The 13,262-nt window shown below is 34.3% G+C and overlaps 1 long non-coding RNA gene across 1 annotated transcript; it reads right to left on the minus strand.

Annotated features, from left to right (window-relative positions):
- Positions 1–8,604: 8,604 nt before the first annotated feature.
- On the minus strand, positions 8,605–11,510 carry LOC126662238 (uncharacterized). The gene is made up of 6 exons (XR_007635726.2): positions 11,349–11,510; positions 11,176–11,258; positions 10,466–10,623; positions 10,192–10,273; positions 8,831–8,910; positions 8,605–8,686 (listed from the first exon to the last, which is right to left on the minus strand). It is a non-coding gene; the product is annotated as an uncharacterized LOC126662238 (long non-coding RNA).
- Positions 11,511–13,262: the final 1,752 nt, after the last annotated feature.

Consider the following 13,262-nt stretch of genomic DNA (forward strand, 5'->3'; position numbering starts at 1 on the left):
TTTGGATATTAGTGAATACAACCGTGTCAGGAACTGTGCTACTGCCAAACAAGTATGGGAAAAGCTTCAAGTAACCTATGAAGGTACTGATCAAGTAAGGGAAACCAAGATCAATCTGCTGTTACGAGACTATGAGCTGTTTCAAATGAGATCTGATGAAGGCATTTAAGAATTTAGCTCCAGATTCTCAGATATCATCAATGGACTCAAAAGTCTAGGAGAAAACTTCACAGATGAACAATTAGTGAAAAAGATATTGAGATCGCTATTTGAAAAATGGGAAAGCAAAACTACTGCTATTATAGAAGCTAAAATCTGAAAAACTACAGTTTTGATGAGCTCATAGGATCTCCCATGACACATGTAATGGTGAAATACAAGGGAAAGGAGGCAGCTCAGGAAAGAAGAAAGAAACCAGATCTTGCTTAAAAAATTGATTCAGAGAGTGATGATCATATCAGGTCAGATGAAGAAATAGCCTTAATGACTAAAAGGTTTACCGAAATGTATCGCAAGGGAGACAAATGATACAGAAACAACATGAAAAAGTTCATCAAAGGAAAGGTCGATCTGGAAGGCTCTGATGGTTTATGCTTTGGATGTAATAGGCCAGGACACTTTAAGGCTGATTGTCCAAAATTGAAAAGAACTACAAGATTTGATAAACCCAAGAAAGGCTTAGCAACATGGAGCTATTCTGATGATTCAGAAACTGGAAATGAAGATAAACCAGAAGAGAAAGCTAACCTATGTCTAATGGCTATTGAGACTGGAGACAACTGTGGACAGACTAATATTGATGCATATGAAGCTGATTCATCAGACAAAGAGGTAGAAAATCTGAAACACCTAACTTATGATGAATTACTCCATAACTGCAATGATATTTTTATAGCTTATAAAGTTGTCTCAAAAAATATGTTAAACTTAAAGCTAAAACTAAAAATGTGATTTCAGATACTAATATCAAAACTCCACAGGCTAATGAAACTGAAAAAGAAAACAAAATGGAGTTGTAGAAAGGAAGAACAGATCCCTGCAAGAAATGGCAAGAACAATGCTCAGTGAAGCTAATTTACCAAAATATTTCTGGGCAGAAGCTGTTAGCACTGCAAGCTATATTCAAAATAGGGCTCTGGTAAGATCTACTCTGAAAAAGACTCCTTATGAACTATGGAGAGAAAGGAAACCAAATGTAAGTTACTTCAAAATCTTTGGTTGTAAATGCTATGTTCATAATAACAACAAAACACATTTAGCAAAATTTAATGCCAAATCAGATGAAGCTGTTTTCATGGGCTATTCTGAACATAGTAAAGCATACATAGTTTTTAACAAACGTTCTCTTTTTATAGAAGAATCTGTGCATGTTATTTTTAAAGAATCTAACAATTCTCCTTCTAGTAAAGATTTGTCTGGAGATGAGCATGTTTCAGGTAGCAATCTCCCTCCAAAAGAAGGACAGTCTCTCCAAGATTCAAATGCTCAAGCTGAAGATCTGGAAGCAAATGAGCCTGACATTGAAGAGGATCAGCCTCAGGAGCCAAATGTTCAAACTAATCAGAACACAGAGTCAAATCATGAGGATCTTTGTTTTCCTAGAGAATGGAGATTCCACAAATACCATTCTCAAGAGAATCTGCTCACAAGTCCCTCCAATAAAATGATGACCAGAAGTGAACTCAAGAAGATGATGGCAAGCATCACTCATATTGCTTATGTATCAAAGATTGAGCCTAATAGGGGGTATGAGGCTCTAACAGATGAAAACTGGTTGGTTGCTATGCAAGAAGAGCTAAATCAGTTTGAAAGAAATGAAGTATGGAATTTGGTGCAAAGGCTGAAGAACAAAACAATCATTGGAACAAAATGGGTATTCAGAAACAAGCTGGATGATCAAGGAAATGTTGTAAGAAATAAAGCAAGACTTGTGGCTAAAGGTTACAATCAGGCTGAAGGAATAGACTACGATGAAACCTTTGCTCCTGTAGCAAGGCTTGAATCCATCAGAATGCTTTGTGCTTATGCAAGCTACATGAACTTTAAGCAACAACAAATGGATGTGAAAAGTACTTTTCTGAATGGGTTTCTAAATGAAGAAGTCATTGTGGAACAGCCTCAAGGTTTTGAAGATTTTGAACATCCTAATCATGTGTTCAAACTAAAGAAGGCTCTTTATGGACTGAAACAGGCTCCAAGAGCATGGTATGACAGATTGAGCAATTTCATGCTAAATAATGGTTTCACTAGAGGAAGAGTGGACAAAACTCTATTTATTAAGAAGCAGCTCAGAGATATTCTTATTGTACAAATCTATGTGGATTACATTGTTTTTGGATCCACCAAAAAAAGCTTGTGCAAAGAATTTTCTGATATGATGCAAAATGAGTTTGAAATAAGCATGATGGGTGAACTCAATTTCTTTTTGGGTCTTCAAATCAAGCAATGCAAAGATGGAATCTTCATCACTCAAACAAAGTATGTAAAAGAGCTGATCAAAAAGTTCAAAATGACTGAAGCTAAACCAATAAAAATTTCAGTGAGTGCAACTTTCAAAGTTGAAAAGGATGAAAAAGGTAAATATGTTGATTGCAAGCTATACAGAGGTATGATTGGCTCCCTACTCTATCTTACAGATAGTCGTTCTGATATTCACTTTAGTGTATGTGTGTGTGTCAGATTTCAAGCTGATCCTAAAGAATCTCATATTATTGATGTCAAAAGAATTCTCAGATATCTTCTTGGAACTCAAGACTTAGGTCTTTGGTATCCAAGAGACATTTAATTTGATCTTGTTGGATATAGTGATGCTGATTTTGCAGGTAGTAGAACTGATAGGAAAAGCACCTCAGGAGCTTGTCAATTGTTGGGTCATGCCCTAATATCTTGGTTCAGCAAAGAGCAAACCTCAGTTGCTCTCTCAACTGCTGAGGCAGAATATATTGCTGCTGGAAGTTGTGTTGCTCAAGTTATTTGGATGAAACAGGAATTAGAGGACTACAACTTAAGGTATACCTATCATGTGTGATAATACCAGTGCCATCAATTTAACCAAAAATCCCATCATGCATTCCAGAACAAAGAATATTGAAATTAAGCATCATTTTATTAGAGATCATGTTCAAGCTAATGACATTGAGCTATATTTTGTTCCAACTGAAAAACAGCTTGCTGACATTTTTACAAAACCTTTAAATGAAGATACTTTTTGTCAGATCAGGAGAGAAATTGGTCTCATGTCCTTAGAAGATGCATCATGATCATGTGTGTTTTATTTTTATTTTAAATTTGTTCTTCCCTGATTTTATGCTAAATAATTGTTACAATGTAATTTATCTTTTCAGAAGTTGTTTACTTTAATCTTTGACCAGTGCATCTGTATCTTGCATCTGAAATATTTTGTGTAAATATTCTTCTTATCTGCTCTTATCTGTTAAAGATGCAAATATCAATTTCAAAAAGCAGTTTAATTTTTTTATGCCAGGATCATGTTCACAGCTGTTAAAATTGAAAATAAAATTCACTTTCAAACGGTAAAGTATTTTAAAGATTAAGTAATTAATTATTTTATAGGAGAATTTCTAATTTTTTCACTTTAATCTCAAACGGTTTACTTAGCCTTTTTACCTATCTCTGCCACGTGTATGAATCTTACCTTTCTTGTGACTAGCCTTGTTACACGCATCTTCCCATTAAAGGATCAGCATTGTTTTGAAATTCAGAAGGAACAAAATTTTGTTCCTTCTTTAAATTAGACTGAGTTACTCTTATTCTTAGTAAAACCCTAAGAACCTTTTCAAATCTCTGCTCTTAGTTCTCTCTGTCTCATCTCTACGATCTTTTTCTCTTCCATTCAATGGTGGTTAAAGGCAAAAAAAGAGGTCTTGCTACTGAATCAGATGGATCTACTTCTAAGGCTCTCACAGGAAAGAAAGCGAAGATTGAAAAGAGTCCTATCATCTCTAAAGTTGAGGAAGAAATCCCAAATGTTGTCTTTAGACCCAAGTTCATTGATTGGGGATATTTTGGGTAAAAGGAGCAACCTTTTAGCGATTGGTTTGAAGCTCAAGGATGGGTGAGTTTTCTGAAGATTAAGGAAGTTATGTATGTGATTCTTGCCAAGCATTTTTTCAAAACTCTGGAGGTTAAAGACAATGAAAGCTTTCAGGTCACTCTTCGTGGAAAGTATTACCTGATCACTCTGGATCTTCTGTCTGATGCTTTTGGAATACCAAACAGGGGCTCTAAAATAGCCAAGAAGTATGAAATTAAGAAGATAAAAGAATTCAATGAGGAGGAGTTCAAAAAGGAAGTATGTGAAGGGAAAAGAGCTGGATTACTGGATGTCTCCTCAGCATCTCTGAGCATTCATTATCGGGTATTACACAAATTTCTTACTCCTTTTTTTGCTCCTAAGTTTGGATCTCTTGACTATGTTAGCAGTGTTGAATTATGTGTGATGTGGCATATAGTTAAGAAGAGGAAGTTTAACTTATGTTACTTAATCCTAAGTTTTTTGTCTGGAATTACCAAGTCTAAAGGATTACCTATGCTATGCTTTTAACTATTGTGTTTGAGCAATTGGGTTTGGATTTGTCAAAAGAATTAGCTTCTGCTCTAAAGGAAACTGATAAGATTGGTCAGGGGTTTGTCTCCAAAACCAAAAAGTTCAAAGATGCCAAAGAGATTGAAGCTACACATTTTGTTGATGAGGAATTAGCTGAATCATAAGAAGAAGAAATGTCAAAGAAGGCCGGTACCAAAGAAGAGCTTTCAGAAGAAAATGAGGAAGAGGAAGAAACTGAAGCTAAAGAGACCTCTGACTCTGAATCAGCTTCAGCTGAAGAAGAGTTTAAGTCTACTAAAGGGAAAGAACTAATGTCAGAATTAGAAAAGTCTGAGGACTCAGATACTAAAGTTGAGGAAAAGAAACTTGTTGAAGAAATGGAGCTGAGAAAGAAGAAGGGGTTTTTAATCAAAACTGAAATGGTTGAGAAAACAACAAAGAAGAGTGTAGGGAGAAAACCACCTGCTAAAAGAAGGATTTTTACCAAAAGAGGAACAACAAAGGTTATTGCAAACAAACCTAAGGATCCAACACCCTCGAGTGAAATACCTAGTTATGATGATAAAGAAACAGATGTTGGGGTAAGAGATCAGATAGAGATAGAGCAGATTGAGGAGAAAAAGATAGAAGAAGATGGAGTATTTGAATCTGATGTCAAGGTTAGTAAAACTGAGGAGATCAAGGTTCTCTCATCTAAAGAAAGGATGTCATCAGGAGAACAAGCTAAACAGGTTTCTCAGATTCTAGTAGATATTCCTTCTCTAGTTGCTGATGGCAAAGCTAATCCAGAAAAAGCTGAAGCTGTCCCTACTAAAGTAGATGTTCGCTGTTTGTTAGCTTCTAAGTTTGAGCTTCTTGACAAGCTGATAAGGATGAGCACTGAATCTTGGCTTATAGGACTGAAGAGAGAGGTCTCAGATTTGTTTCTACCAGGCTCCACTACTGATGTTGCAGCCCCATCATCATTGAAGGCTGATGGGAAAGAGGAGAAAGAACCATTATCAGAGAAAGAGAAAGGTTCTAGAGCTGATCCTGTACCTACTGAGCCTTTGATTCTTAGTTCATCAAATTCTCCCAAAGTTGTTGAGTCCAGCACACCCATTTCTGTTTCTAAAATAGCCACCCGTTCAATCATGAAAACCCAAAAGAACTCACCTGGAAAAATAGGTTCTGAGGCTTCAATCCATGAGGATTAAGTGCATTTTATAGATTTTAAACCTTAGAATCTTTATGTTATCTAGTTTTTGCTGCTTTCTATTTGAAGGTCTTTTCTATTTTTAGTCTCTTAAAAGTTGTTTTGAACTAATCTTGCTTACTCTTCCCTTGCTCTTTTTGAATGTCTGACAAAATGGGGGGAGTAATATTGATATGTTCTTATTTCACTATATTATGAATACCATTTGCTGCAGAATTATCTATATCATCTTTTCATGTGGCTTTTATGCTTACTACTTGTTTATTACTACAACTGCTTTATCTTTCTTATCTTCAAGATTTGCTGGTCTTAGCTTTACTTTTAAACTTTATGGAAAAGATGCAAGAATATTGAAAATTAGTTTGGCACAAATTCAGGGGGAGCTAATTTGAATTAAAAATCAAAACTATTTTTCTTTTCTCGTCATTCTGCATTATCATTCATTCATCAATTAGCTTCATGCCTTATGTTATTACTTCTCAAAGTTTTGTCAGCATGAAAAAGGGGTAAATTGTTGGCTAAAGGTTACCCATAAGTTTGATGTAACAAAAACATTGAGTAAGTAACACATGTCGAGTGTTGGCTAGATTTATCACAAGATCAATGAAGCTAATTTTAGAGGGATGAGACTAATTCAAAGACTGAAGACTGATAGAACAAAAGAGCTGGGCCTTCACAGAAATAGGATCTCGTGTAAAGGTATGTGGGCTTAATTAAATTCCAAATATCAAAGCTCAAATCATTTTACCTTCTAGAAGTTTTTCTCATACAAAATCTGTTTTAAAAATGGTGACTCATCAAGTCACATGTGCACAAGATTTCTCTTTCATTTGTGATGAAAAACATTTCCTGATTGTGTAACCGTTTTCTGTACACATCATCCTTATTTTATTGCTTCTGGAATGTTTCCTCTCTTGTCCTCTTTCTTAACAATTTCTCTAAAAAGATTCCTTTCTAAAATATCTTGAGGGCATTATGGAGAAAATCCTTTTCTATAAATAAGCATCGTCTTCTTCATTTAAACGCAAGGGATTTCAGAGAAAAATCTTCTTCTTTGCAGCAAACATTTTTCATGCATTTGTTATTGCAAAAATGGTTTTCAACTGAGCTTAAGTATTTGTTGTTTCATTAAACTCACTTTACCTATTAGCTTAATATGTATTTTTGAAGTTTATCTTTTGCACCTGAAAAGAATTTCTATTTTCAAGGTTTTGTAAACGCCTAGGTGATAAGTTTACTGGCTGTAAGTTTCTGGTTCTTGAGAAAACCAGGGTTGGGAAATCAGACTAGAACGGGTAGTTTTTAGTGTTGTATTTCAAGGTTTTTGTTTCTTGCCTGGAAAAGAAACTGGTTAGTGGAAATCCCAAGTGGTGATACCTTGGGTAGTGATGTATGCAGTTGCAGCACTGCTATAAAAACTCAGTTTTTATTTACTTTATGCTTAGAGTTTTTATTTTATTATTAGCTTAAAAAATTCCAAAAACAGTCTTCTTAATTTTTCATAAGCTATTTTCTTGTGTTTAAACAAAAGTTTTTTATGTTCTCAATTCACCCCCCCCCCCCCCCTTCAGAAGCCATCTGGACAGCCATGAATGAATTGAGATTATATATGTTAATAGGTACTTATTGACCAGAATGGAATACGACGGACAAGCCTGGAACTTCACGGGTTTGAGACTCGGTGAATTGAGTAAGTGAATAGATAGTGTTATACTTGCTATATACGTTTGTTTGCAATTGCAAGTGTGTGTTGATTTGAGACGTAAATGCGCTTGTGAATCTTGGTTGAATTGTTGGTGTGAGTCATGTTTTAGTTATGAAAGTTATGTCATGCTTATGTTTGGATATTCAATGAGAATTAATATATTTGTTGGTTGCCTAAAATGGCGATTTGGGCCAACGACGTGAGAATGAGTTATTGGTTGCCTAAAAGGCGATTCGGGCGAATAAAGTATGTTGGTTGCCTATATGGCGATTTGGGCCAACATGTGAATTATGTGCATGATTGAATATCCTTTTGTAAGCTTGATTTTGATTGGAAATGTGTGAATATGTTTGGTTTGAATTGAACATTGGACTACTATGTTTGTTATGGTTATTGTTTATGTTGAATGGATCATCGCTTGAGTTATATATTAGTTACTTGGAATGATTATGAATGTGTATATTTAGTATGCATATAACTATTTGCTTATTAAGTTGCAGGCTCACCCCTCTGCGTTATTTTTTTTCAGGATACAAAGAGTTGCATTGAGTTGACATTTGCATCTGATATAAGTTTCAGGTGGGCCAATGGAGAGTTCATTGCACGTACATATTTTGAGGTGTTTATGTAAATAAGTTAGATAAATGAAACGTTTGTACTAAGAGTTAGTGTTTTATTTGAGATAGTATGAATGATATGCTTTTAGCTAACACTTTTGTGTCGTAACATGACATGTATGAAATGGATTATGTTGTGTTTTGTTATAACTTTATAAGTAAATAATTATATATTTAAGAGGGTGTGACAAAAAGAGCTAAAATTTACCAAGTCATAAATACCATGATCCCAGCTCACTTGCGCGGGGGGGGGGGGGGGGGATGGGGGCTAATGATGGATACCGAATCTTATCATAAGTATGGAGCTGAGTCACAAGAGATCCATCCTTAGATAATATCGGACTCCCGCCCAAAGGGCTAGGCCAGAAGAAACCAGCGGCCGAATCTATAAGATCCGCCTCGACTGGAATATAACCTTAACCCACAAAGATAAGAACGAATCCCATAAAGACTCGGACAAAGCGCGTCGACCACGGAATTCGGCCAAATGACCATATCTACAAAGATCCACGAAGATACTTGTCACGACCCAAATTTATGAGCCGCGACCGGCGCTAGGGAATGGGAGTGGTAGCTCCAAATCCCGTAGCAAGCCTAAAAACCTGTGTAAATTTTTTTCAAATCAAAACATATTTCATATATTAAAATAGATGTGACCCCTTTTACAAATAATATCAGATTTAAAACGCGTTATACAAAATTCTAGTTAAAATATCCAGATTACTGTGGACTGCTAGAATTAAAACCTTCTTTTTCTTCTTGTACAAATCACTTCCGAGAATTAGAACTTCGGAAGTTTGACTCTCCAAATCATATCATGATGTCCCTGAAAAATTGGAGGAGCAACGGGATCAGTATAAAACTGAGTGAGTTCACCAAATTACACGCAATATTACATAAAGAGTTAAAACCGTTGAAAAACCATTTTAAATATAGAAAATAATCTTTTGAAATTATATTGCGTACCTTCTTTACTTTCCTTCATAACTCTTTGTTTATTTCATAAACTTATAGTTTATACGTATTTGACATCTTTGATTTCTTATTATGGTATGATATTTTACTTTTCTCATTTTGTTGCATTAGTTTTCGGCCGAATTCTAAATCTTAGTTTATATCATCATGATTCTAAGTCGAATTACATCATTGGCAAGTCTCTTGTGACTTGATCTTTATGGTTGGATCCCGAGATAGTTTGACCGAGTTAACCATAGCCATACGGTACAGTCCCGAGATAATTCAACCAAGTTAACTGGTATCATTTCTCAATCCCAAACGATCGATAAGAGTCCCAAGATAATTCAACCGAGTTAACTCCTTTGACACGAGTCCCGAGATAATTCAACTGAGTTTAACCTCGTGTCTATATTCAGACTGTGCACTCTGCAGGTATTTTGAACTTAACTATCGATTCATATAGTTCTTATTGTCGTTTAATAGGAAAGTTTGTTTTGTATTGTTTCTCGATCTTGTTTCGTATTGGTTCTTGATCTTATTTCATATTAATTCTCGATGTATTATGCTTGATTTTTATATTCATATGAGTCCCGAGGACTATTATCGAGAATGGATGAGATACAGGTCCCGGGATAGTTCTACTGAGTTCAACCTTGTATCTCAAATTCTTATTATTGGATATACCGTAGAACATTTTCTTTTTGCATAAGTTAATCATTTTGATATTTCATCTTTGGTTTTCTTGATCTTTTATGGACCATGTCATGCACAAAACAATCTACAACATACATTTATAACACATGCACATATAGGTATTTATTATGATTAATAGTACGTATAGGAACGTACTATGTTTCTTTATAAATATTTGCATAATAGTACATATAGGAATGTATTATATTCTTCTTATTTATATTTGGTTCGGTTCACATTTTATTACTTTATCTATACCCGGTGTCTAAACATATATATTCTTTTCATTTACTTGTATTATTATCAAAATAGCACAATACAATAAAACATCATTTTCAAAACATACATATATATGCATTATAAAAACATGCATTTAAACATAAAAATATTCATATACCTTTTCGTATTAAAATACGTAGCTTTACAAATATTAGCGAGTAATTTAAAGCGTACTCACCACTTGCTATCCATATACTTTAAACAAAGCATTACTCTCGATCCTCGAGTTCCATGCTCCATCGGTATTCTCCTCGTTGGGTCTACGCAAATATAAATAGCATAAATTAATAAAATTCTAGCTATTATTAACATAACCAAAATTAGGTTTCTAGCCAACTTCGGCTATCAAAACCGCTTACTTAAAATAGTCCGACCCCTAAAACAAATTGACATTCGTAAAGTTTGGAATGTTACCTACAACTTTCATTCAGGTCTCGGACTAAAAATAGTACCTGAAGGTGTCGGAATCTAGCCCTTAAGTTAACACCTTGGACTGTCCTAAATGCAGAACTGCTTTGAGCAATAGAATGTTCTGTTTGATTGGAGCATCTTAGAGGCAGAATTAGAGACAACTTAAAGCTAGACAATTGTAGAGGACATATTCAAGTTTCTGTAACAATAAACAAAACTTGATTTGAAGTTATACAACTCTAGATATTTCCCTCACAGTATCAGTGTTCTGCAAGACATATTTCTGCAAAACGATAACTAGTTTACGTAAACTCATTACGCAACAAGACCTGTGAAACTTTATCGATACACACATTCTGAAGCAACACAATCCATTCATCCTATAGCCCTTAACATCAAACATAATTCAAGACTTAACATTGTTCAAACTTACTTGAACAAGAATTGCATATTAATACCAAATCATCATCTCATTTTCAATCAAACTTTCATCAATTAACACAATTCATATTCAGCTCTATCCTCTTAAAACTCATGCCTAACACTATCAATTCATCTCATAACATCAACCTTACACATTGGCCAAAACCCTTGACCCCTGTTACCTTTCACAATTTCAATCAAACTCACTTAACACAGAGTATTTCTTACAATCAATTCATCAAACACCTAGAGCTCATGTTTATTGCCTAATTCATATGCTAAAGCATCACACAAATACATCAATCAAAAGCCAATAAATTTCAGCAACCTCACTTTGGTTGAAGTCTCAAATTTGAAGGGTCTAGCTGCAAGATTCGTCATCAAAATTGCTCCATGAAAGCTTATAAACACCTATGAATATCAATTACACCAAAACCCTCAATTAAACTTCAAAATCCGAAATTCAAATTAGAAACCCTAACTTCAAGTTGAGTTTCATACCTCAAATTAAAGCTATATATCAGTAGAGGATCCTTTCCTCATTCCGTAGCCGCAAGAATCGCTCAATTCGGATAAAAAACGAGTAAGATATGGTTTTTAAAACATTTTCTTGGTTTGGTTTGAAGGAGGAAGATGAGCTACGAATTTTGGTAGCTGAAAATAATGATTTTCTGCTCATAAAAATAAAATCCTTTGGCTATATATATTTATGGAAAAGGTCTCATTTAGTCCCTCACTTTGCCACCTCCTCAACTTTCACTTTATAACTTTTATTTCGTCCAATTTAGTCCATCGATCGCTTAATCGTTCAAACTTGATAAACTTTTGTATTATTTATATCCATATAAATAATATTATTCCTATACCTCATTATTTTATATTCCGTCAATTTATTTTAGCGATTTTTGGCTAAAAACGCTCAGTTTTCCATTTTGAGCCGAAATGCTCTTTTTCTAACTTTTTCGTCCAAGTCTCATTTTAATAATTATCGATAACCAATTTATCGATATTATTTTTACAAATACTAGTTTCCAGAAATTAAAGCCTTATTTTTTAATTTTCGAGTTTAAGTGGACTTTATCCAGTTTCCATATAAGTCCAATTCCATTTCCTTCATGGAATTATAATTATTGAAATTTTCCTATTCGAATTTTAACATCGACATATTCAGGTCTTCTTTTATTTAATTATTCCGCTCGAATCCAATTCGTCAAATAATAATTTCTTGCTTAAATTATTATTTTACGATAATTTCAATAGACCTCTTTGGTCTAAGTCCTTAATATCCAATTTTAACTCGACATTCTCGTACCTCTATGATAATGCCTCGTGGCACTACACGTAATACCTCAAAAATTTAGGTTATTACAATCCTTCCTATTTGGATACAAACTCTAACTTAGAAAGATAAACTCAAACTTAGAAACACGAGACTATTTAGGAAGATATTCCTAAATAAGACTCATGTCTGAATAAGGAATCACACTCTTAATCAGGGTCAAATCCTACTAAATAGGATTCACATTTCTATTCCAAGTCTACAAGTCTACATTCAACTACTATATATAGAGCTTGAGGTATGCCTAAACACACAATTACATTCATATAATTAAAACGATGCTCAAAGCTCAACACTGACTTTAGCATCAGAGAGTTAATCGGACAACCAGTGTCCGGTTAGCTTCTACCCTGTTTTGCATGTTAATCCATCGGATCAGAAGGCAGACTCCATCACTACCTAACCGAACTCTACTCTTTTGAGTCAAAAGGTTCGGCACGCCGGACCCTATCTCAATAAAGTTTGAAATGATTTATCTAACGACCATAACAGATTATAAAACACGTAACTAGGACATTTTGACTATGTACAGAGGTAGTGAAAAAATGTTATTGGTTTGAGCAAGTAGTTTTATTTTTAAACTAAAACAAGTAAAGTTTTATCGATTTATGAACGAGTATTATTAAAGTATGTCGGGAATGAAAGGAATGATTAAGTGGGGTTTTTTTTATAAGTTACATAAGTATATGTCTTGTGTCTACAGTCAACTCTAGACTTGGGATTCTTTATCTGATAGATGTTTAACGCTTGAATCCTAAACTTATATTTGACGAGATAATGAGTCGCCAGCTCGGGACACCGAAGGAGTTTTGCAAGGAGCATGCGTTTTGGGGAGTTAGCGGTTTCTATTAGTCTACTATTTACTTTTGAGTATTAATATTAAAAGTTCTTTATTATTATAATAATTATAATGAATGCATCGCATATAGTATAAAACTATCTATTTTTATTATTATACTATGATTTTGTATAGTGGTATGAAAATCAATATAGATCTGAGGAAATGTACTACCTATTGGGTGTCAATAGGACTTTGTGATCACCGATTTCTATGTAGTCTTATGTGTATATGTCTA

Source organism: Mercurialis annua, linkage group LG8, assembly GCF_937616625.2.
Source record: "Mercurialis annua linkage group LG8, ddMerAnnu1.2, whole genome shotgun sequence".
NCBI lineage: Eukaryota > Viridiplantae > Streptophyta > Magnoliopsida > Malpighiales > Euphorbiaceae > Mercurialis > Mercurialis annua.